Source organism: Triticum aestivum, chromosome 3B (genome assembly GCF_018294505.1).
Source record: "Triticum aestivum cultivar Chinese Spring chromosome 3B, IWGSC CS RefSeq v2.1, whole genome shotgun sequence".
NCBI lineage: Eukaryota > Viridiplantae > Streptophyta > Magnoliopsida > Poales > Poaceae > Triticum > Triticum aestivum.
The window spans coordinates 335403294-335430357 of record NC_057801.1 but is presented as its reverse complement, the minus strand read 5'-3'; positions in this window follow the sequence as shown (position 1 = coordinate 335430357).

Sequence of the window (27064 nt, the reverse complement as noted above, 5' to 3'; positions counted from 1 at the left end):
CACACTTTCCTGGGTCATGCCCGGCCTCGGAAGATCAACACGTCGCAGCCCCACCTAGGCAAAATAGAGAGGCCAGCACGCCGGTCTAAACCTAAGCGCACAGGGGTCTGGGCCCATCGCCCATAGCACACTTGCACGTTGCGAGGGCGGCCGGAAGCAGACCTAGCCTAGCAGGCGTTCCAGTCCAATCCGGCGCGCGCCGCTCCGTCGCTGACGTCTGAAGTGCTTCGGCTGATACCACGACGCCGGGATACCCATAACTACTCCCACATAGATGGTTAGTGCGTATAGACCAAATGGCCAGACTCAGATCAAATACCAAGATCTCGTTAAGCGTGTTAAGTATCCGCGAACGCCGAACAGGGCCAGGCCCACCTGTCTCCTTGGTGGTCTCAACCTGCCCTGTCGCTCCGCCACAAAGATCCACACAGAGGGCCGTCGGGACAAAGGTCCTTTCAGCCCCCAATCCGTGAATCACTCGCGGGTACTCTTCGAGCTGACCCGACTTTAGTCACCATCTGTATAGTATGTATGTATGTATAGTATATACCCGTGATCACCTCCCGAGTGATCACGGCCCAATAGTATAGCAAGGCAGACTGACAAGAATGTAGGGCCAATAATGATAAACTAGCATCCTATACTAAGCATCTAGGATTGCGGGTAAGGTATCAATGACTGTAGCAACAATGACAGGCTATGCATCAGAATAGGATTAACGGAAAGCAGTAACATGCTACACTACTCTAATGCAAGCAGTATAGAGGAGAATAGGCGATATCTGGTGATCAAGGGGGGGGGGCTTGCCTGGTTGCTCTGGTAAGAAGGAGGGGTCGTCAACTCCGTAGTCGAACTGGGCAGCAGCAGCATCGGTCTCGTGGTCTACCAGAGAGAAGAGGGGGAAGAAACAATGAATACAATGCAAACAAATGCATATCGATGCATGACATGACAAGTAACGATGCTAGGTGTGCCCAATCGTGGTAGTAGGTGATACCGACAAAGGGGGGAAACATCCGGGAAAGTATTCCCGGTGTTTCGAGTTTTCGGACAGATGAATCGGAGGGGGAAAGTTGCGTGTTTGATATGTTAGAGGTGTGTGGTGGACGAACGGGCTGCGTATCCGGGTTCGTCTCGTCGTTCTGAGCAACTTTCATGTAGGAAGTATTTTCATCTGAGTTACGGATTAAAAGATATGATTTTCTAAAGATTTAACTCATTTTCAGGAATTTAATTAATTATTTAAATCCAACATTATCCAGAATAGTAAATGATGACGTCAGCATGACATTAGAGTGATGTCAGCATGTCAACTGGTAGGTTGACCAGTCAAACCAGACAGGTGGGTCCAGTGGGACCCACATGTCATTGACAGGGTACTAACAGAGTTTTTTTTAAACTAACTAAATAGGTTAATTAGCAGGTAGGGCCCAGTAGTCAGTGAGAGATTAGGTTTTAATTAATTAATTTAATTAATTATCAGTTTATCTATTTGTTTTTATTTGTTTTATGGGATGGGGCCCGCATGTCAGTGGCAGTAGCTGCCACATCAGCGTAGTTGACCCGGTCAACTTGGCCAGTTGGGGCCCCCAGGCCCACTGGCAGTGACCCAGGGTGGGGCCCCATGCATGCCACGTCAGTCGGCCGGCGTTTAGACGCCGGCGAGTTCGTTTTCGCGGAGGCACGGCTCGGGCGAGCGTCGGATTTCGCCCATGGGGCACCAAATCGAGCGTGGCCAGGCTCTTTGGAACGGCCTCTTCGCGCCGCGTCCGATGGAGGGGAGCACGTCGGCGGGGGTGGCCGGAATCGAGCGCTACAGGCTCGATGGCGGCGAAGTGGTTCGGGCGTGAGTGGAAGACGGCGACGCAGCGCGCGTCGGGGCTGACGGGAAGGCTAGGGAGGAGCTGCGCGTCGCGCTGAGCACAAAGGGCTCGGCCCCGTGGCCATTTGGTCACCGGAAGGGCGCCGGCGACGCGCGCAGGCGGCGGCGCAGTCGGGTTCCCGGCGAGCAACATGTTAGGAGGCACGGGGAGGCTAGTGCGCGGGCGCGTAGGGCTCCAGTGAGCATCAGGAGCACGATGCCGTGCTCAGGCGAGCAGGACAGAGGCCATGGCCACAGTGGCGAAGCGATCGGCGGCGGTGAGCTCTCGGGCGCGACACCGAGCTAGTTAGAGCGTGAGCTAGGGGAGCTAGAGGGCAGCGGAAGGGAGGCAGCTCACCTAGCGGCACGCACGGTGGCCCTTGGTGGCTTAGTAGCAGCAGAGGGGTGTCGCCGGAGTTGGTGAAGAACGCGGCAGCCGGAGATGTGGACGAAGGGGATCTGGTGATTCGGGGCTCCCCCGCTCCAGCTGAGGCCTCTGGTGGACGAGGAAGATGATGGAGGCGTCGACGGACACGCAGGCGCGGCGAGGCGGCGACTGTGGCCGCGTGATTCATGGCGGCGAGGCCATGGCGGCGCTCGGTTGCGGTGGGGAACGAGGGGGAGATGGATCTGGAGGGGAGAGGGAGAGGCGCGGGGGTCGAGGGCGAGCGTGGGGGCGAGTGGGAGGCGGGATCGAGGAGGCGGGGGGGGGGGGGTGCTGGCGATCTTATCCCCCCGTCATCACCGGTGAGAGGGTGCGGCGGGGACGCACCCCTGTTCCGACCCGGGTCGGGGGAACAGGGAAAGGAGGCGGCAGGGGGAGGCGGGCCGGTTCGGCTGGGTGGGCCAGGTGGCAGGGGCGGTGGCTAGCTGGGCCTTTCAGCCCAGGGGGAAGGGGGGGTTTCTTCTTTTTCCCTTTTCCTTTTTTTATGTTCCGTTTTATTTAATTTGGGCATTTAAGCAATTTATAAATTTGTGTCATCTACACCATAATTGCCTATGCCATATTTGGCATTGTCCGAACATTTTTGTTTCAATTTTTGAAAACTTTTATTGTTGACATTAATTTGAATTTGAATTTTGAAGTGGTTTCGAATTAACCCAAGATTAACTACAGTGACAGAGGTGATGTGGCACCATTAACGTGAGATTACTGTAGCATGATTATTCGGGCGTCACAATTCTCCTCCACTACAAGAAATCTCTTCCCGAGATTTAGGAGGTAGCAGGAAAGAGTGCGGGGTATTCATCACACAGACGATCCTCTCGTTCCCAGGTGGCTTCATCTTCAGAATGGTGTGACCACTGAACTTTGAGGAACTTGATCGCCTTCTGGCGTGTGCGGCGTTCAGCTTGGTCGAGAATGCGGACCAGATGCTCTTTATAGGAGAGGTCCTGTTGCAATTCGAGCACTTCATGATCCACTGCTCGGATTGGGTCCTTGAAGCAGCGACAGAGCTGTGACACGTGGAATACATCGTGAACCTGAGAAAGGTTCGACGGAAGCTCCAGTTGATATGCCACCTTCCCACGCCTTTCGAGAATAATGAATGGGCCAATATAGCGAGGAGCTAGTTTGCCCTTGATCCCGAAGCGGTGAGCACCCTTCATTGGTGTAACTCGAAGATAGGCCTTTTCGCCAGTTTGATAGACCATGTCCTTATGTTTACGGTCATACTGACTCTTCTGACGCGACTGAGCAGTCTTGAGATTCTCGCGAATAATGCGGACTTGTTCTTCGGCATGTTAGATAATATCCGGACCAAAGAGTGAACGTTCCCCAGTTTCTGACCAGTTCAGAGGGGTTCGGCACTTTCTTCCATATAACACTTCAAAGGGGGCCATCTTCATACTAGCTTGATAGCTATTATTATAAGAGAACTCAGCATACGGGAGAGACTCCTCCCATTTCTTGCCGAAGGAAATAACACAAGCTCGAAGCATGTCTTCGAGAATTTGGTTGACACGTTCAACTTGCCCTTGCGACTGCGGATGAAACGCAGTACTGAATGACAGATGAGTTCCCATAGCTTCTTGGAAACTTGCCCAGAATCTTGAAGTGAATAAGCTGCCATGGTCCGAACTGATAACCAGTGGAATACCGTGAAGTGAAACAATTCTGGACATATAGAGAGTTGCAAGCTGACTAGCAGTGATCGTTTCTTTGACCGCCAGAAAATGTGCAACTTTAGAAAGTCGGTCAATGACGACAAGAATAGCATCATTACCTTTCTGCGATTTGGGAAATCCAGTGACGAAGTCCATCTCGACATGGTCCTATTTCCATTCAGGAATAGAGATAGGTTGCAGAGTTCCAGCAGGCCTTTGATGTTCTGCTTTGATACGACGACAAATGTCACATTCAGCAACATAACGAGCAATGTCTTGCTTCATGTTAGACCACCAGAATCTCTGGCGGATGTCTTGGTACATCTTTGTACTACCAGGATGGATACATAGAGGCGTATCATGAGCTTCTTTCATAACCTCCTGAGTCATATTCAGGTTTTCCTTCTTACATGGCACCACTAGGCGGCCTTTGAAGTACAAGGCGCCATCATCAGCAATAGTGAAGAATGATGGCTTTCCTTCTTTGAGGTCGCGCTTAATCTTGTGGACTTCAGAGTCATATCCCTGTAATGTCTTGATGGAGCTCACGAGATCGGGTTCGACAGCCAGGGTATAGAGGGAACCCTTGGAAAGAACACGGAGATTCATCTTGCGAGACTCCTCAGGAGGGGGAGCGAGTGCACCCAGAGGAACAATATGGAGGTTCATCTTTCTGAATTCTTCAACAAGTGAGGGCTGAACTTTGTGAATCTGGAGGTGGTTGCAGTAAGACTTGCGGCTCAAGGCATCAGCCATTACATTAGCCTTGCCTGGTGTATAGGAAATACCCAAGTCAAAGTCTGCAACAATCTCCATCCATCTCTGCTGACGGAGGTTCAGGTCTGGCTGAGTAAACAGATACTTCAGACTTTGGTGGTCGGTGAAGATCTCGCAACGATTATCGAGAAGGTAATGTCGCCACTATTTCAGTTAATGGATAACAGCATCAAGCTCGAGGTCGTGAACTGGGTAGTTCTCTTCGTGAGGGCGCAATTGTCGAGAGGCATAGGCAATCACTTTGCGCTCCTGCATAAGGACACAGCCTAATCCTTGACGGGAAGCGTCGCAGTAAATGACGAAGTCCTTCTTAGTACAGGTGGAGCTAGTACTGGGGCAGAAGTCAACTTGTCTTTGAGTGCCTGGAAGCTTTCCTGACACTTATCTGTCCACTGAAACTTGACGCCCTTATGAAGCAGGTTAGTCAGAGGTCTGGCTGTCTTGGAGCAGTTCTCGACGAATCGACGGCAATAGCTGGCGAGACCGAAAAAAACTTCTGACTTGCTTAATGTTCTTCGGAGGACTCCAATCAAGAATAGCCTGGACTCGTTCAGGGTTGACGGCAATACCATCCTTAGAGATGACATGCCCAAGATAGGTTACTTCAGGAAGCCAGAATTCACATTTGGAGAACTTGGCATAAAGTTGATGCTCTCGTAGCTTTTCTAGCACAAGACGGAGATGTTCAGCATGTTCCTCTTTGTTCTTGGAAAATACCAGAATATCATCCAGATAAACCACGACAAACTTATCGAGGTAATCCATGAATATATAATTCATCAGACGAGAGAAGGTGGCTGGAGCATTGGTTAAGCCGAAAGACATGACGGTGTACTCGTAAGATCCATTTCGAGTCACGAATGCGGTCTTGGGGATATCCTCCTCACGAACACGGATCTGGTGGTAACCCAACCTCAAGTCGAGTTTAGAGAACACTGATGAACCAGCCAGTTGATCATACAGATCATTGATCCGAGGAAGAGGATACTTATTCTGAATGGTAGCTTGGTTTATAGGACGGTAGTCTTGGACTAATCGATTTGTCCCATCTTTCTTCTTGACAAAGAGAGAAGGTGCTCCCCAAGGAGAGCAACTTGGGTGAATGAAACCACTGCGAAGAGACTTGTCAATTTCCTCCTTAAGCTCAAGGAGTTCATGCGGCGGCATCTTGTAGGGTCGCTTGGCTATAGGAGTGGTGCCTGGTTTCAAGTCGATGACGAATTCGACAGCTCTAGCAGGGGGAATCCCTGGGAGTTCTTCAGGAAAGACGTCTAGGAATTCACGCACGACGGGAATGTTTTCAATGCCCTCGAGTGGTGCAACGTTCAATGCATTCAATGCATAGAGCCTTGCCTCGGCATTCTGAACTAGACGAGCAGATGGACGGTCTTGGTGGCGCAAACGATAGAAGCAGTATGCGCCTTTAACCAATTTATTCCCACAATGAGATCAATGCTACAGGACTTCAATACGATGGGGGAGACAAGGAATTCTAGTCCTTCAATTTCAACAGGGACGTTGTTGCAAATCATGGAGGTCCGACATTGGCCCGCAGGGGTGTGCACTAATAGAGAAGTGTCCATGTCTTCACTTTTAATGCCATGCATGAATGCAAAATCTTCTGACACGAATGAATGCGATGCTCCTGTATCAAATCAAACAGATGCTGGTACTGAATTTACGAGGAGTGTACCCATCACAGTAGCAGGCTGGTCTTGAGCTTCGTTCAGATCAACGTGGTTGGCATGAACACAGCCATAAGACATGGCATTGTTGTTGCGGGGCTGGTTGTTACCACGACCAGCTGCTGGAAGGGCCAGTTGATTCTGGTTCTGGTTGCATTCCCTAGCACGGTGTCCTGGCTGACCACACCTGAAGCACAGACCATTATTGGGAGTGGGAGCAAGAGCTCGGGGTGGTGGAGCTGGAAGCCTTGGCTGCCTAGTTGGAGCAGCCGGCAGACGAGGTGCAGCATAAGACTGCCTTGGGGCAGGTGCATTTGGATGGTACATGCTGTTCAGGATCCATATCTTACGCTTCTGCGAGGGCGGGCCCGAAGATGAGCCCGTGTCACGGTTGTGCCTCTGAGAGCTCTGGTGTTCCTGCAGACCAGTCTCGACATTGATGGCCTTGTTCACCAAGGTGGCGAAATCGGCAAAGTCATGCACTAGAAGTGCGAGCTTGATGTCAGCTTGAAGGCCTTCATGGAACTTCTCCTGTCTGCAAGCATCATTTGCAATGTCTTCTTCAGCATAGCGGGATAAGTCCAGAAACTCCCACTGATAAGCTTACACAGTTTTGTTGCCCTGGGTGAGGTTGCGGAACTCACGCTTCTTCCTGTCCATGATCCCCTGAGGAATGAAGCGGGCACGGAAGGCAGCTTGAAAGTCTGGCCAGGTGATGATTGTCCCAACTGGCAGAGTACGCCTGTGGCTGTCCCACCATTGAGCTGCGGGTCCCTTCAGAAAGAAGGAAGCAAAGGTGACATAGCGGGCAGGGGCTACTTCAGCAGACTCCATCTCATAGGTGATGTCACGGAGCCAGTCATCAGCATCCAACGGCTGAGTTGAGCTGCGGTACATGGTTGGGTTGAGGCGCATGAAATCCTGCAGAGTTACGTGGGCTGGCTGCTCGTTCATATTGGGACGAGGGAACTGAGCCATCACATTCTCCATGAACTGGCGATTCATCTCGAGCTGTTAGACCATACCAGCCATGTACTCAGGCGGTGGTGGGGCGTTGCCGCCACGACCACGACCAGCTGGTCTAACCATCCTGTTAATATATAACAGGGGTAGTTCAGCATTGAGAAATTTTCATAGACAAGAGTCATTCATGATGAAACATGCATAATGAAAAGAGCACGACAGATACCACATAGCTAGTCGGCATAACTTACAAAAGGGGTCGGACATAGAGTTCAGTACATAGACTAAGTCATCATAGGCGGCACGCAGGCTTGCGAATGCATCTAATACTAATGAGCAAGACTACATCAGTCCCAGGAGGTACTGTGAAGGTAGTTGTAGTCTGACAGCTGGTAGTGAGGCAACGGATAGTCCTCCACGTCAGTGGCCTAGGGGCCGCGGATACTCTGGTGTAGAACCCGACGCTCAGGTGCCAGAAGAGGACCAAGTGCGGGAGAGTAGCCTCCCACCTCTGGCCATCCGACACCATGGGGCATCACGGTCCTTGCTGGGTAGATCGCAGAACGCGGCAGCTGTCTAGACCGAACAAAGGGGTGCAGCAGCGTCAGAGCCCTGTAAAGGTGCTGACGAGTGGTGTACAACTCGTGGCGAAGAGCCCTGTTAGCTCGGTCTAGCCCATCAGCATGCAGAACTAGGCGCTGATGGTGGAAGGGCTCTCGGGTGACGGTGGAGTAGGCGGCAGTGTAGTATCCCTCCGCACCAACGTCAGATGCGATAGGAATGTGTCTGAAAGGGGAAGTGTCCAACGCCTGATACTCTCCATGAAGACATGTTAGAGCAGCATGAGCAGCATCATGGACTGCCATCTCGATGGTCACTCCAACACCATGAGCGGTGTGTAGCACGGTAGTGGACTCATACTCCCGAGAGTAGAGGTGGACGATGGCACGGTATTGCTCCTAGTTAAAGTCCTGGTACTCCTCGTAGATGGTGTACTTAGGGTGCCAGCGATAACCCAGATAGGTCATCATCTCAGCTAGCACAGCAGGTGATCCTGAGGCACCAATGGCCGCAGTGTGGCGCACGACCTGCCTCGTGGGTTCCATCTGAAAAGAAAGATGTTTCAATGGAGTCAAATGACAATATGGGCACTATTCGAAATACTATCCTACAGAATAACTATGGCTTATCCAATTTTGGGGTGAACGTGGTAACGGGATCCTAATGTCAGAGTTAGTAAATTTGTTTAACCCGAGTAGGAGAGATTTCAGAGCCCTAGAGTAAAGGTCGAGAAGTAAAAGATCCTAATACCACCCAATGGCGACGTGGGCCCGTAAGGCACACAGCCAAGTTAGTATAAGTTTTGTAGTGACTAGACTCGACTTCGGCCAAGGAGTGTGGAAGGGGGGTTTCCTACAGGCAGTCGGCTCTGATACCAACTTGTGACGCCCCCGATTCAATCGTACACTAATCATGCACGCAAATGTGTACGATCAAGATCAGGGACTCACGGGAAGATATCACAACACAACTCTAAAACATAAATAAGTCATACAAGCATCATAATACAAGCCAGGGGCCTCGAGGGCTCGAATACAAGTGCTCGATCATAGACGAGTCAGCGGAAGCAACAATATATGAGTACAGACATAAACAAACAAGTAGCCATAGATGGCTAACACAAACTAGGATATAGATCAAAAGAGGCGCAGGCCTCCTGCCTGGGATCCTCCTAACTACTCCTGGTCGTCATCAGCGGGCTGCACGTAGTATTAGGAACCTCCAGTGTAGTAGGAGTCGTCGTCGAAGGTGGCGTCTGGATCCTGGGCTCCAACGTCTGGTTGCAGCATCCGAGAATAAGAGGAAAATGAGGGAAAGAGGGAGCAAAGCAACCGTGAGTACTCATCCAAAGTACCCGCAAGCAATGAGCTACACTACATATGCATGGGTACATGTGTAAGGAGGCCATATCAGTGGACTGAACTGCAGAATGCCAGAATAAGAGGGGGATAGCTATTCCTATTGAAGACTACACTTCTGGCAGCCTCCGTCTTGCAGCATGTAGAAGAGAGTAGATTGAAGTCCTCCAAGTAGCATCTCCAAGTAGCATCTCCAGTAGCATCGCATAGCATAATCCTACCCGGAGATCCTCCCCTTGTCGCCCTGTGGAAAAGCGATCACCAGGATGTCTGTGGAACTTGGAAGGGTGTGTTTTATTAGGTATCCGGTTCTAGTTGTCATAAGGTCAAGGTCCAACTCCAAGTCGTCCTGTTACCGAAGATCACGGCTATTCGAATAGATTAACTTCCCTGCAGGGGTGCACCACATAACCCAACACGCTCGATCCCATTTGGCCGGACACACTTTCCTGGGTCATGCCCGGCCTCGGAAGATCAACACGTCGCAGCCCCACCTAGGCAAAACAGAGAGGCCAGCACGCCGGTCTAAATCTAAGCACACAAGGGTCTGGGCCCATCGCCCATAGCACACCTGCACGTTGCGAGGGCGGCCGGAAGCAGACCTAGCCTAGCAGGCGTTCCAGTCCAATCCGGCACGCGCCGCTCTATCGCTGACGTCTGAAGTGCTTCGGCTGATACCACGATGCCGGGATACCCATAACTACTCCCACGTAGATGGTTAGTGCGTATAGACCAAATGGCCAGACTCAGATCAAATACCAAGATCTCGTTAAGCGTGTTAAGTATCCGCGAATGCCGAACAGGGCTAGGCCCACCTGTCTCCTAGGTGGTCTCAACCTGCCCTGTCGCTCCGCCACAAAGATCCACACAGAGGGCCGTCGGGACAAAGGTCCTTTCAGCCCCCAATCCGTGAATCACTCGCGGGTACTCTTCGAGCTGACCCGACTTTAGTCACCATCTGTATAGTATGTATGTATGTATAGTATATACCCGTGATCACCTCCCGAGTGATCATGGCCCAATAGTATAGCAAGGCAGACTGACAAGAATGTAGGGCCAATAATGATAAACTAGCATCCTATACTAAGCATCTAGGATTGCGGGTAAGGTATCAATGACTGTAGCAACAATGACAGGCTATGCATCAGAATAGGATTAACGGAAAGCAGTAACATGCTACACTACTCTAATGCAAGCAGTATAGAGGAGAATAGGCGATATCTGGTGATCAAGGGGGGGGGGGGGCTTGCCTGGTTGCTCTGGCAAGAAGGAGGGGTCATCAACTCCGTAGTCGAACTGGGCAGCAGCAGCGTCGGTCTCGTGGTCTACCGGAGAGAAGAGGGGGAAGAAACAATGAATACAATGCAAACAAATGCATATCGATGCATGACATGACAAGTAACGATGCTAGGTGTGCCCAATCGCGGTAGTAGGTGATACCGACGAAGGGGGGAAACATCCTGGAAAGTATTCCCGGTGTTTCGCGTTTTCGGACAGATGAACCGGAGGGGGAAAGTTGCATGTTTGATATGTTAGAGGTGTGTGGTGGACGAACGGGCTGCGTATCCGGGTTCGTCTCGTCGTTCTGAGCAACTTTCATGTAGAAAGTATTTTCATCCAAGTTACGGATTAAAAGATATGATTTTCTAAAGATTTAACTCATTTTCAGGAATTTAATTAATTATTTTAAATCCAACATTATCCAGAATAGTAAATCATGACGTCAGCATGACATCAGAGTGATGTCAGCATGTCAACTGGTCGGTTGACCAGTCAAACCAGATGGGTGGGTCCAGTGGGACCCACATGTCATTGACAGGGTACTAACAGAGTTTTCTTAAAACTAACTAAATAGGTTAATTAGCAGGTAGGGCCCAGTAGTTAGTGAGAGATTAGGTTTTAATTTATTTATTTAATTAATTATCAGTTTATCTATTTGTTTTTATTTGTTTTATGGGATGGGGCCCGCATGTCAGTGGCAGTAGCTGCCACATCAGCGTAGTTGACCCGGTTAACTTGGCCAGTTGGGGCCCCCAGGCCCACTGGCAGTGACCCAGGGTGGGGCCCCATGCATGCCACGTCAGCCGGCCGGCGTTTAGACGCCGGCGAGTTTGTTTTCGCGGCGGCGCGGCTCGGGCGAGCGTCGGATTTTGCCCATGGGGCACCAAATCGAGTGCGGCCAGGCTCTCTGGAACGGCCTCTTCGCGCCGCGTCCGATGGAGGGGAGCACGTCGGAGGGGGTGGCCGGAATCGAGCGCTACAGGCTCGACGGCAGCGAGGTGGTTCGGGCGTGAGAGGAAGACGGCGACGCAGCGCGCGTCGGGGCTGACGGGAAGGCTAGGGAGGAGCTGCGCGTCGCGCTGAGCACAAAGGGCTCGGCCCCGTGGCCATTTGGTGACCGGAAGGGCGCCGGCGACGCGCGCAGGCGCCGGCGCAGTCGGGTTCCCGGCGGGCAACACGTTAGGAGGCACGGGGAGGCTAGTGCGCGGGCGCGTAGGGCTCCGGTGAGCATCAGGAGCACGATGCCGTGCTCAGGCGAGCACGACAGAGGCCATGGCCACAGTGGCGAAGTGATCGGCGGCGGTGAGCTCTCGGGCGCGACACCGAGCTAGTTAGAGCGTGAGATAGGGGAGCTAGAGGGCAGCGGGGGGGAGGCAGCTCACCTAGCGGCACGCACGGTGGCCCTTGGTGGCTTAGTAGCAGCAGAGGGGTGTCGCCGGAGTTGGTGAAGAACGCGGCAGCCGGAGATGTGGACGAAGGGGATCCGGTGATTCGGGGCTCCCCCGCTCCAGCTGAGGCCTCCGGTGGACGAGGAAGACGATGGAGGCGTCAACGGACACGCAGGCGCGGCGCGCGGCGACTATGGCCACGCGATTCACGGCGGCGAGGCCATGGCGGCGCTCGGTTGTGGTGGGGAACGAGGGGGAGATGGATCTAGAGGGGAGAGGGAGAGGCGCGGGGGCCGAGGGCGAGCGTGGGGGTGAGTGGGAGGCGGGATCGACGAGGCGAGGGGGGGGGGAGCTGGCGATCTTATCCCCTCGTCGTCGCCGGCGAGAGGGTGCGGCAGGGACGCACCCCTGTTCCGACCCGGGTTGGGGGAACAGGAAAAGGAGGCGGCAGGGGGAGGCGGGCCGGTTCAGCCGGGTGGGACAGGTGGCAGGGGCGATGGCTAGCTGGGCCTTTCGGCCCAGGGGGGAAGGGGGGGTTTCTTCTTTTTCCCTTTCTTTTCCTTTTCTTTTTTTATGTTCTGTTTTATTTAATTTGGGCATTTAAGCAATTTATAAATTTGTGTCATCTACACCATAATTGCCTATGCCATATTTGGCATTGTCCGAACATTTTTGTTTCAATTTTTGAAAACTTTTATTGTTGACATTAATTTGAATTTGAATTTTGAAGCGGTTTCGAATTAACCCAAGATTAACTACAGTGACAGAGGTGATGTGGCACCATTAACGTGAGATTACTGTAGCATGATTATCCGGGCGTCACAGGGGCGCTTCCGATTATGGAAGATGTCAGCCTGCCGACAAGGTGCAAGAGAAGCCTGGGCTATGGTGAAGACGCGCTACACCATGCTTGACCTGAACCATATGGCCGAAGTCGGACCGGCGGGGCCAGATGGGCAAGAAATCCCCGTGAGTTTGGTGTATGACCAGGTGGTGTTAGCTGCAAAGTATTTCCCAACAGGATTGTAAGCTAGATAGCCTGTTGGATGGTATAGAGGAGGAATATAGTCAGTCCAAGTGACTGTGTAATTCAATGGACATAAGTAGTCCATCCTGTAGGGCCCGTGCGCACAGGGTAAGTTGGGCCCGTGTGCACGGGGGTCCCGTGGGCACGGTACATGCCCGTGCGCACGGGGTGCTCCAGCGCCAACTTCCTGAGTAGCCCGTGCGCACGGGGTCTTCGAGGCCCGTGGGCACGGGGTCGCCTGGGAGGTGCAGTGTTGATCCCGTTGCACTCCTTCTTCCTCCTTGTGGCCTTGTGGTCCTTCTCCAACTCCTTTGGGGTGTCCCTCGCCAGCTTGTGGTCGTCGGTCTTCGTACCTAAGGACACATAGAGCACTTTGGTGAGGTAGCAAGCAAGTCCAATGGATATTCATGATGTTCTCAAAGAAGAGCGGGTTCACCTTAGTTCTGGTAGGTCCACGTGGGGCTTGATGTGCTATGAAGGTGTACATGGAGATGAACGTGGGATGCTCCGTATCATCTCCTCCCACTTTGGAAAGATCCAACCTCGGATCGTAAACCGTATCGCCATGTACACGGTAGGCATGGTTGTACCATAGGTCGATGTCGTGGCAGACCTCAACTTGAAGGTCCATAGGGTCCACCTTCAATGCCGGTCCTCCATCCAATAGATGTATCATGTAGACAACAAGAAGGAAACAACAATGAAAGAATGGCCCATCCAATATGCATATTTGAAGATGGCTCAAAGGGAAGGAGTTCACCGTTAGGAGATTCTCACAAATGTTGGTGGTGCACACCATGTACGCCTTCACATAACCAAAATGTGTCTTTATGGTACCGCCTTGTGAATCCTTCAAAATGAAAGAACATGAGAAACACTTGGAAAAACAAATGAGGTTAGTGCAAAAGCAAGACCTATCATTTGAGGGGAAACATACCCAACAAGTGTATGCATCATGCTCATCATAAGAAAGGACAAGGGAGCATTTCATAGTATGTAGGCATATGATGCGAGAACAACCAAATACAAGAGGCTCAAGGAGAGAATTATGCATCACAAGTAAAGTGTCCAAGTCTCCAAGATCAATAAGCATAGTTCGGTTGCACTCAATACAAGTGGATATGAAAGAGGCAACTAATGGACACAGATGACAATGATCAAGATATATCATGTGAGAGGCATGAACATATGTGTCATCAACCCAAGAAAGCAAGTGATAGTGGAACATGGGTGATGCAACATAGCAAGCAGTCATAGCAATCAAGTCAAGTATGCTAGTAGTACGAAGATGCAACATACTAGAAGGAATCATGGCAATCATGTCATTGGTGCAAATAGTGGGCATGAATAATGCACATGACATATCACAAGCATAAAGGCAAGATATGAGCAAAATAGTATCAATAGCATGAGGCACATGATAAACATGGCAATAAAAACAAGGATCTCCACCAAGCATGCAAATACACATAGAGGTAGCATAATGATGAAACATGGGTAGATGCAAGCAAGGGTCACAATTGCATGGCAAAGGCATAGAAGCAAGCATAGCATGCAAAGTGAACACGGTAAAATGAGCATAATGTGAGAAGTGGTAAATGGCCCATAGCCGTGTGAGAGCCAAGTAGAGGAGTTGCGAGTAGTCCTTGCGCGAAGGGGACGTTGGTGAGTATAGTCCACGGGATCCCAAATCGTCATTGCTCTCAAGAGCTCGTTTTGTCAACTCGTGGGATTGCGAGGTTGACAAGTATTCATGAGTACCTACACAAAACAAAGACAAAGGAAAAATCGTGTGTGCGTGGTAGATGTACACATCATCCATCATGATGCGCACATGCATGTGTTAGTGAGCACAAAATAGCCAATGCTCAAACAAATGAGATGCGTGATATAGAAACATGTCATCCATCATGAGAGGTTTGTTATTATGTATAGCATAATGGAGACTCAAGTTGTGTAATGCATCACGACCAATATTTAGAGCATTGTTATTCATGGAATGCATATGGTGCAAGCAATCATGGAAATCATGCAAATGATAGGATGGATCAAAATCTCCTAATATGTATGAGGAAACTATGGGGGTCTCCTCATGAGGAGGAGTAGCAACATCACATGGAGAATATTGACAACATCCAAAACAAAGCATATGTGGTGCAATGTGATCATGGCATGGCATAGTAGATGAATTGCGAAAATCATGTAAAGGAAGCATGGCAATATCATCACATGAGAAGCAAAAGCCAATGACCATCATCTCGTCATCTATGCCATAAGTGCAAATGGGATTTATTTTAATGGGGCATGCATAGTTACTATGTTGAGATTGAAATGATGCAATATGGGAGATCTCACTCATAGCATATGACAAGTTCAATGGATTGTCAAACATGACATGACCAATAGAATTTTCACAAGATATCCTATGAAGCATAGCATCACAACTAGGCAACTCAACATGCTCATCATCATATTCATCATAAATAGGTAAGTCAAGGCATGAAGAAGTTTGACTAGCATGAAGCATGGTAATAGGCGGGTCAACATCATGGGAGCAATCATTATCAAGAGGGTCCACTAGTGGGACAAGAGAAGCACCATCACCTATGTTACCTTTGGAGCGTCGCTCATGTGTTGTAGGTGAGGTGTTGAAGATCATCTTGTTGTCATCTTCATCTTGATGGAACCATGTGGGGGGTGCATCATATTCCACCATGGCCATCGTCGTGTCCAAAGGGAGGACATAGTCGTCGCGAATCGGCGCATCATCATATATGGGACCTAGCACCAAAGAAGAAAACACACTAGGAGTACAGGTGAAGTCATTAGAAATCATGGTGGCCTCACATGCTGTGTCAACTACCTCACTCACTAAGTGTTGTGGCTCACTCACTCCCTCAAGGATGCACTCACTCATATTGTTGGTGGAGTCACTCAAATGTCGCTCAACCTCACATAGGATGTGTGGCATGCTCTCATGTGTGGGGCTAGTGGTGGTCACACTCATCCTCTCATAGGAAATGCTCTCAATGTCACGTATGGTGGAGTCACTCATGTCACTCATGTGGTGGTGGCTCTCCTCACATGGCAAATGTGGCATCTCGACATATGTGGGTGTCGGAGAGATGTAGGTGCAAATGTCTCCATGCGCGGTCTTGTAGCTTGACTCGGAGGATGAGTCCAATATGGGCACCATCTTCATGTTGTTGAAGAGGTTCAAGTTTGTCGCCGTAGTCGAAGGGGATGGCCCTTGCTTGACCGTCTTGTCGCCGTCTTGGTGTAGTCCAAAGGCGAAGATGCCTCTATAGCACTTGGCGAAGATGCCAAAGTGGTTGGTGTAGCCGTAGCACCATCTTGGTGGTGCTCGTCTCGCGGTCTTCTCTTGTGCTTATGAAGCTTCGACTTGGCATGAAGTAGGGCTTGTTGGGACTTGTGCACTTGCGCTTGTGGAGCATCTTCATGATGATGATGTCGTTGTCCTGCTGGAGCTCGTACGTGTTCGTCGTTGTCGTGCATATGTTGCTTGGAGGTGACTTGCCCTTCATGATGATGTTGATCACGAACGTGATGGTGGTCGTCATGTAGATGTGGACGAGGACGATTTGCACTTGCGTCGTGGCCGCGCTCCGAATACTTGTGGCTTGAATGTCGCCGCCTTGAATATGACGAAGGGGAAGAAGACTTGATCATGGTTCTAATCTCCTCCATCCTTGCATCTTGGTCTTTCTTTTGTGCGGCAAGCTTGTTGTCGATGTAGTCCCTTTTCCTTGCTTCAGAGAGATGAATGTCGATGGAGAGGTTCTCGATGCGCTCTCGCAATCTTGATTGTGCTCCTTGCATTTCTTGTTGTAGTCCGAAGATGGACCTTTTGGTGATGTAGTCGTTCACGCCGTCGTTGTTGTTGTAGACCAGAGAGGAAATGCCTTGCCTATCCATCACAAGACTCGAGTAGAGGTGAGTAGGAAATGAGATAAACAATACCAAGTTACCTTTTCCCAAAGTTGAGGATGTATCTTGTATCACTCAATGTGAAAGAATTGGTACCGGACTTGTTCACTCACACCTACAAGTAAAGGCTTATGGTAGAGCTCAGTGAGGATAGTGGCACAAAAATTTGATGCAAAATGTTAGCAAGAGTCAATAATGTTGGAAAAGATTCACAAATTCGCAAGTGAAACAAGTAGACCAATAGCAAATGAGGTACACGGAAACAGACACACGGATAGATAAATGGGGTCGTGCAACCAAGGAATGAGCACAAAATGTGGAGTCCACGAAAAACGCTCGTGGTGCACAACTCAAGAGAGACGCTAGCACGATTGCTCAATAGGCGGATACGACACTTGTGCACAACCTATAAGATGCAAAATGGATAAACTTCTATCCCAAGTATGCTATGTATGTATGGTTCCTGGTGTTTCTCTCAAGATGATCCAAGATGATCGGATATGACAATCTTATGTGCAATGGGGTATGATGCTATGGCACTTGCTCACGAGCTCTTTGCTCTCTTTTTGCTTAAAAGCTTTTTCTCTTTTTTTTCAATGGCCACTTTTGCACAATGCACAAACCAAGATAGTTATTGTGTATATGCAGGAACGATATTGTGACACAATGGATGATAGGATACCAATATGATATGGCATGTATGCAATGTAATGGTGTATCACTAATGTGCACAAGTAACATTGCCGGCAATACTCAAATGGCTAGTCTCGATAGGCAAGTAACGCAAAATGGGCTAGGGGTTAACAATGCAATTGCAAGTGGAATATACAATGGTGTCATCGAGGTTACCGTCCTTTGCGATGATGAGTAGCGGTGTTCTTGATGTAGATACCAAGATGATGTAGACCCGTCCCTAAGTAGCCGAAACACCTTAGGAAACGGTAAAAAAACCGCAAACTCAAAATCTCAAATGACAAATGTCAAATGGTGGAAGTGGAAATGGCAATGTGGAAGTAGTGGTGGTTTGTGAAGAAGCAATTGTCCCTAAGTAGCCGAAATACCTTAGGAGACTCACGTCGCCACTCAAACAACCACAAATGCTAAATGGAGTAAAATGGGTTAGGTTGCGGAAGGCTATGGTGGTTTTGCGGATGATATGGTGGAAGGCCTAGGCAAAGATGCCAAAATGTCAAAAAATTTATGGAGTCAAATGGTGTGGGAACCTCTCTAGGTGGATGGGGTATGTCAATAGCTACTCAACGAGCTAAAGTACACGAAAATCAGACTCCGGATGTGGAAGTTATGGGCAAAACGGGGTGAACTTCTCGTGGCTGGCCTGGGGGGCCGTGCGCACGGGGTCTAGGGCCCGTGGGCACGGGGTCCGGTGCGCACGGTACACGTACCGAGGGCACGGGGTCACTTGGGACTTGCGGGTTTGGCGGATTTCTTGCGATCTGGGCGGCCAAATGGATGGATCTCGTGGCTGGGGAGTAGCTGGGGTATGGGGGTGGTATGGGATGGTATGGCAGTGGCCGAAACGCACTGGAAGGGCCGTGCGCACGGGGTCTAGCTGGCCCGTGTGCACGGGGTCCCGTGTGCACGGGGTCCCGATGGCCCGTGTGCATGGGGTCCTCTTAGAGCGGACGAACTGCTCCAGATCCATGGGGAAAACCCAATTTGAGGTCAAAAACGAAAGGTGGAAGGAAGGGGAAGATGGTAGAGGGGTGGATCTACTTGCTAAACACCAAATCCATGGATCAAATCCAACAAAATCACACTAAACCAACAAATCACAAAAAAATTTGGGGCTATTTTTGGTGGGGATTTTCGGATTTTAGGACGAAATCAAACAAAACTAGGCTAGAAAATAAAGAGGGGGCTCCAATTTCGTGAGAAACCAAGGCTCATGATACCATATGATGTAGATTTTTGTGGGGATTTTCGAAATTGGGCAAGAACAAGCAAAATTAGGCTAGAAAACAAAGAGGGGGGCTCCAATTTCGTGAGAAACCATGGCTCTTGATACCATATGATGTAGATTTGTGTGGGGATTTTCGAAATTGGGCAAGAACAAGCAAAATTAGGCTAGAAAACTAAGAGGGGGGCTCCAATTTCATGAGAAACCATGGCTCTGATACCATATGATGTAGGGTGGAACCCTATAGGGAAGATCTTTCACGAATTGGAGGTGGAATCCCCAAGAACAAGATGAACAAAGGAGGGAAAACAAGAGGAGCACTCAAGAACAAGTCAAATCACACATCCACTAGACATTCAAACACATGAGATCCACAAGGTACATGAACAACAAAGGGAAATAAGATACATGGTAGAGTTCATCCCAAATCCTATGAAGGAGATGAGGGCTTGATGATCCTATGATTGGGATCCTTCCCCAAGAACGAGGTCTTGATGTTTGGTCACTCCAAGAGGAGGTCTTGATCTCCTAGTGGAGTGGATCCATGGAGCAAAGCTCACAAATGTGTATCAACTACTTTGCTAACCCTAACAAATGGCCTAGGTACCGATTATATAGGTATGGGGACGAAGTGGATGAAGAGGAGGCCCAAACAGGAGCTCACGGCCATCCATCCTGTAGGTCCCGTGCGCACGGGGTAAGTTGGGCCCGTGCGCACGGGGGTCCCGTGGGCACGGTACATGCCCGTGCGCACGGGGTGCTCCAGCGCCAACTTCCTGCGTAGCCCGTGCGCACGGGGTCTTCGAGGCCCGTGGGCACGGGGTCGCCTGGGAGGTGCAATGTTGATCCTGTTGCACTCCTTCTTCCTCCTTGTGGCCTTGTGGTCCTTCTCCAACTCCTTTGGGGTGTCCCTCACCAGCTTGTGGTCGTCGGTCTTCGTACCTAAGGACACATAGAGCACTTTGGTGAGGTAGCAAGCAAGTCCAATAGATATTCATGATGTTCTCAAAGAAGAGCGGGTTCACCTTAGTTCCGGTAGGTCCACTTGCGGCTTGATGTGCTATGAAGGTGTACATGGAGATGAACGTGGGATGCTCCGTATCATCTGGGGACCCCCATTCCCAGAACGCCGATAGTAGCCCCCGGGCCCAAGGCGCGCTCGGACTTGGCTTAGCAGCAAAGCCAAAGGGCAAGTGGGGAGCTCCGCGGGCCCCAACAGCCTGCGGCCTTGGTTGCCGCATGGTGGTTGATTGGACGTGGGCGTCTCCGCTTCCCCATGCTGCCTCGGCAACTCCCAGACTGACGAAAGGCTGGCCTGGATCAGGCTTACGTTCATTGCTGTCATTCGCCTTGCTTCAGATCCCCTTTCTTGCTCTTGCTCTCTTGCTTCCGAAATTTCCAGATCTCCCTCATTCTTCCTCCTCCAGCGAGCGATGGCGCCGCGCAAGGCCGTGGCCGAGGCTCCGCCGGCTTGGTACTCGCTGGCCCTGGATCCCCCCAACATGATGGAGAATAATCTCACCGCCACGCACCTGATGATGGCGGCGCACGGCAACGAGATGGGGGAGACCGGGCTCCGGGCCGGCTCCGCCCAGCCAGAGGCCAAGGGGAGTACCTTCTACCCCTTCTTCATGAGCATCGTCTTCGCCGGCCTGGTGCCTCCTTTCTCTGAGCTCTTCTACGTCGTCCTTCGCCATTACAAGCTGCAGGCTCTACATCTCCATCCCAACTCTGTCCTCCTCCTGTCGATTTTCGCCTACTATTGTGAGGCGCACATTGGGGTGATGTCGTTCGTGGCCTTGCTGCGCCACTTCTTCTCCCTCTGAATCTCCGGCAGCCATACCTCAGCGTGCGCCGGATTCGTCGGGTACTCCAAGGCCAACATGATTTCGAAGACGGGGAAGAGGGTCAATGGCTTCTAGAGTAAGTGGGTCATGATGGATGCCAGATGCACCCACTCTCGGTTAGTGTTGCCCACGGAGCAGCTCCAGGCTGACGAGGCATGGTTTCCTGCGAAGCTCGACGACCGGCGGGCGAAGTTGGTGCTGGAGAAGATGAACGCCGACCTGAGGCCGGGCAACATGAAGGCGGCGAAGCTTACCGGGGCCACACTCGTGAGAGAGTTCCTGGCGCAGCGGGTGGCTCCACTTCAGGTGCACTCGCGCCCGTTGTTGAGGCTTGGTGGTGCGGATGACGATCTTCGCCTAAACTCCGAGGCCCTGGCTGATGAGGATCTGGCCATAGCTCTCCGCTTGCTGGTTGGAGAGGACGTGGAAGGCCTGGAGGGTGCCATGTCCCCTTGTTCCTTCGCGCGAACTGGCAGCAAGTGGTGGAAGCCATGCCCACCTTCAATGGGAGCAGCCTAGTGCCGGAGGTGCCTCAATAGGGCCTGGAGGCAGCGGCACCAGTGGAATTGTCTTCCGATGATTCCCGCGGAGGGGGAGAACAAGACGAAGAGGAAGAGGAGCGCGACTCGGAGGCGATCGCTGAAGGGACGGGGGAGACTTCCCCCCGGCGCAGGGCCAACATCCTCCGCACCCTGCCGGACGATGACGATGCCGACACCAGGCGAGGGGGAGATGATCCGCCTGTGATCCCGAAGGACAGGTCGGGGCTGATCTCCCTAGGGCTACCCCGGCCCAGGCACTGGTCGAAGCCAGCTCTAGCCCTTCTGGTGCACCCTCCTCTACCTCTGGACCTCCCGACGCTACGCCCAGCAAGAGGCTCACAGGCTTTAAGCTCGGCAGGAGACCGCAGAGCTCGCCGCGATTGACCAGTAAGTACTTGAACTCCGTTTTGCTCTTGTTTTTGCTGCCGAGGCTTCACATTCTCCGTCACTTGGGTAGGCTACCTCCTGCGGTGAAGAAGCTGAAGGGGGAAACGGTGGCTCCACTTGGGGCAGGTGACGAGGACATGTATTAGGCGTAGGGTAACAAGCCTGACCTAAAGACCCTACACATGGACACCGTACACTTTGTAGGGCCCTGGGCCAGATCGCCGTCCAGATGTACCGCAGCTTGAAAGTCACTCGGACGACAATGACCACTCGAAGCACGGCACTCCACTCGACGAGCTCATTCCACTCGGCCATGTAACTGACCAGGATATCCGAAGAACAATAGTCAGCATGACGGTTTTGTAGTAGGCAGGCATTATGGCATTGATGCTCCACTTTGTAACATAGGAGGTGAGGGGTAGCACACTCTATCTAAGCCACCCCCACCACTAGACTAGGGGCTTTTTTCCACTCTCTCTCTAGTCTCAGGACTTAGCTCAGGCATGGGGATCCGTTCCTCTCTCTCCCGCATACATTGTAATCTCCGGATATATACAGATAAAAGAAAGCCTCTTTGGAGCACGAGACATAGGGCTGTTATCTCCACCGCGAGAGGCCCGAACTCGCTAAAACCATCGTGTCACCCATATGCATCTCGATAGATCATGCTCTGTTACCCTATACCTTATTATTGTCGGAATCGTTCCCACGACAGTTTGCGCCCACCGTGGGGCATGGCGTTTATCGAGGCATGATGCAGATGGTTTTTCATTCACCTAATTTCTTGTTCATGCAGTTCATATGAACAACTGAAGCACCGCAAAAGGGGAGGACAAGATACATCTTCACCCGACACTGCCAGCGTGCATGACCATTCACAAATGCGTCCATCAGGAAATTTCCTTCTACACTGCGGGCTTCATCGCCGCCGCCAGGCGGTGTGCGGCTCCTCTTCGCCGAGCTCTCCGGCGGTGCCGCCTCCATGGGTGCCGACGACCCGCGCCGCTACCTCGGGTTCACGGGCGATGACCCCGATGCCACCGAGGACTCTGAGCGCGAGGCGAATTACCCACTCGACCGGACCGACCGGGGCGGCCGCCAGTGCACCTCCCGCTTCGTCTTCTCCATCTTCTCCGTCGAGCCCAGCACACCCGTCTACTGGCTGCAGCGACTGCAGGTGTTCAGCGGTCACTCCGGTGACGCGGACGCTCGGTTGCTGCGCGAACCCCAGGCCTCTGGCTCGTCCATCCGCGCCGGATCGGCCTCTCTGGTGGTGTTTCCAAGTCCCGTCGCTGCAGCCGTTGTTCGGGAGCACAGGACCACCCCTGTCGCCCGTTTAGTGTGTTAACCGCGCACGAGCGTAGCCCACCTCCTCGTCACGCAAGGAAACAGAAGAACGTGCGGTGGCCGTTTCGCTAAGGTAATTGCATCATTAAGCGGCTCATCATGTGAGTATTTCCTGTACCACATTTCTAATTACTCCAGCCAAAACTTCTGCTATTCACACGCCAGTAATTGGTGCATGCATGCATGCATGTGCAACCGCCTGGCCATTAGTTTCGTGGCTATGCTTGCTAACTGGCTATCTTTCAGGAGCGTTGGGATCAAAGAAATAATATTCGTAGCTATACTTCCTACTAACTTGCAGGATCACTTGTCCCGTCGTCGTCCACCGACTGCAGTTCACTCGGATGGACGTTTTGTTTAGGCGAATAACACGATGACAGGCAGACCGTCGTTCAACTGGTCAAGCCAGCATCACTCGGTCACCCGTGCATGGTCACTCGACGTCTCGCGCGTCGTCACCCAGCAGGACGTGTCTATAACACTCGGACGCCTCGAGCGTCGCTAGTCCACGGGATGCATCTGCTTCACTCGGATGCACGGCGCGTCGCCACTCCTTCTACCCTTAATTCCTACCCATTTATTCCTTTAATTCCTTCCCATTTATTTCCTGCATGCAGGGATAAATGGCCGTGGGAAATGTTTATTACATACATGAATGGCTCTAACTCTCACTTAATTAGCGCTCTCTTGCATGCAGATTCTGCGTACGTGTCCAGAACGTGGGCAACTCATTCGACGTGTTGGTCGGCCGAGCAATCGCACCTAATTACTTGTGATTTATTGCTCCACAACCAACAGATCGAGCTCTGCACCAAATCAACCTCCTCGAGGAATAACTGCATGTAGGAAAAATGGAAACGGAAGGACTGGCTCCCACCAGTACGCCGCTCCGCTGGCTCCGCTTCATCAAGCCTTCGTTGCTGTACTTGCTGACCGGCACGGTGGTTCGCTAGACCCGGCACTCCACATGTTGTCTCTGCCTCGACAAGACCCAGCACTCGGCAACAACTCCCTTCAGTCGGCAACTCGGCATGATCACTCGGATGGGACTAGCTGGCTCGGACCAAACTGGAGCACTGGCGTCTGATCGGCCGTTCGTGCACCGCCACTCGGCCACCCATACATCATCGCTCAACTGGACATGTCCTCAGCCACCCAGCACGCGGTCATGAAGCTGCTCGCATCATCATCAACTTGTCCGACTCGGACGCCCCGTGCGTCGTCATTCCGCGGGATGCATCTACATCACTCGAACGCCTCACACATTGTCACACCACGGGACGCGTGTACTTCAATCGGACGCCCTGCACATCGTCACAACGCGGGACACGTCTACTTCAGTCGGACGCCCTGCACATCCTCACTCCGCGGGACGCGTCTACTTCAGTCGGACACCTCACGCATCATCATTCTATGGGACGCCTCTACCTTACTCGGACGCCCCGCTTATAGTCACTCCGCAGGACGCGTCTACTTCAGTCGGACGCCCCGCGCATCGCCACTCCGCGGGACGCGTCTACTTCACTCGGACGTCCCGCGCTTCTTCACCCCGCGGGATGCATCTACTTCACTCAGCCGCCCCGCGCGTCTCCATCGGTTGATCACCTCATCACCGCTCGGCCGCCCCGCGCGTCGCCATCAGTTGGTCACCTCATCACCGCTCGGCCGCCCCACGCGTCGCCATCGGTTGGTCGCCTCATCACCACTCGGCTGCCACGCGCGTCGCCATCGGTTGGTCACCTCTTCACCACTCGGCCGCCCCGCGCGTCGCCACTCGTTTGGTCACCTCATAACCTGTCATGCCCAATATGCGACCCTATCCAAAAGGAACTCGAAGGTCCCACCAAGGATAGACCCGCATATTGAAACGCTTTTGCAAGGTGGATATCATTACATCAACATTACATAATAGATGGGGATACATACATAAGGCATACAATGCCACTCGAATACAACATCACAATACATCAGAGCATTATCCGACTACGGATGAACCACAAACAGAAACTCAAACGACATCCACCCTGCTAGCCCAGGCTGCCGACCTGGAACCTATCCCCTGATCGAAGAAGCAGAAGAAGAACTCAACGCAAGCAAGCATCGCTCTCGTGTCATGATCATCGCATAACCTGTACCTGCAACTGTTGTTGTAGTAATCTGTGAGCCACGAGGACTCAGCAATCCCATTACCATGGGTATCAAGACTAGCAAAGCTTAAAGGGAAAGGAAGGGGTAAAGTGGTGAGGCTGCAGCAGCGACTAAGCATATATGGTGGCTAACATACGCAAATAAGAGCGAGAAGAGATCAAGCGGAACGGTCGTGAACTAGCAATGATCAAGAAGTGATCCTGAACTCCTACTTACGTCAAACATAACCCAAAGACCGTGTTCACTTCCCGGACTCCGTCGAGAAGAGACCATCACGGCTACACACACAGTTGATGCATTTTAATTCGGATCTGGTGTCAAGTTATCTACAACCGGACATTAACAAATTCCCATCTGCCTATAACCGCAGGCACGACTTTCGAAAGATTATACCCTGCAGGGGTGTCCCAACTTAGCCCATGACAAGCTCTCGCAATCAACGAAGGAATAGACCTTCTCCAGGAAGACCCGATCAGACTCAGAATCTTGGTTTGCAAGACATTTCGACAATGGTAAAACAAGACCAGCAAGACCTCCCGCTGTGCCGACAAATCCCGATAGGAGCTGCACATATCTCGTTCTCAGGGCACACCAGATGAGCAAGACGACGGGTTGGCATAGACCCTGGTTGCCCAGGGGGCGCCGGACATCGCTCGGTTTGGACCAACACTTAGACAAGCACTGGCCCGGGGGGGCTAAAATAAAGATGACCCTCGGGCTCCGGAAACCCAAGGGAAAAAGGGCTAGGTGAGGCAAATGGTAAAACCAATGTTGGGCCTTGCTGGAGGAGTTTTATTCAAAGCGAACTGTCAAGGGGGTCCCATAAATCACCCGACCGCGTAAGGAACGCAAAATCCGGGAACATAACACCGGTATGACGGAAACTAGGGAGGCAAGAGTGGAACAAAACACTAGGCAAAAGGCCGAGTCTTCCACCCTTTACCAAATATATAGATGCATTAAATAATATAAGAGATATTGTGATATCCCAACAAAAATCCTGTTCACCATGGAGCAATCTTCAACTTCACCTGCAACTAGCAACACTATAAGAGGGCTGAGCAAAGCGGTAACATAGCCAAACAACGGTTTGCTAGGAATGGTGTCAAAGGTTAGAGGTTCATGGCAATTTGGGATGGCTCGATAAACAGGTGATAGGTAGCGCAGCATAGCGATAGAATGAAGCAACTAGCATAGCAATGATAGTAGTGAGATCCAGGGTAGCGGTCATCTTGCCTGAAATCCCGCAAGGAAGAAGAACGAGTCCATGAAGTAGACGAACCAACGTAGTCGAACGAACCCTCACGAATGCAACGCTACCGGAACTAAGAAGCAACACCGGAATGAAGCAAGCAACATGGTAAATGCACAAGCATAAACATGGCATGATGCACAATCAAGTATGATGCATGTCCGGTTTAAAGAGCATGGCATGGCAAAGTGCAACAAGCAAAACTACAAATTAAGTGGAGCTCAATATGCAACGAGTTGCATATTGACAAAGCACCACATGCAATTATTTAGTTTGATCTCGGTTATGTACCCAACAACATTAAATGTTATTAAACATGGCAAGGGGTGAAGCACGAGAAAAACTACCTATCTAGACAAGTTTAAATGAGGCCAGAACAACAAACAACAATTCCGAAAAATCCCCATGTGTATATTTTAGATTCAGTACTGTTATGCCCTAAACACAATTTTAATGTTGTTAAACAGCAACATAAAGTGGACCATGTTAAACTAGGCATTTTTCCACCCCAAATACATATAAAGTTTATTAAAATCTGAGCTACGGTTATTTGGTTACGAAATAAATCATTTTAGCATGGCATTTATACAAAATTAAATAAACAGCAAGTTTAAACATTTTAACATGGGATGAAAATTGCATATTATTAAGCTACACAATTTTCT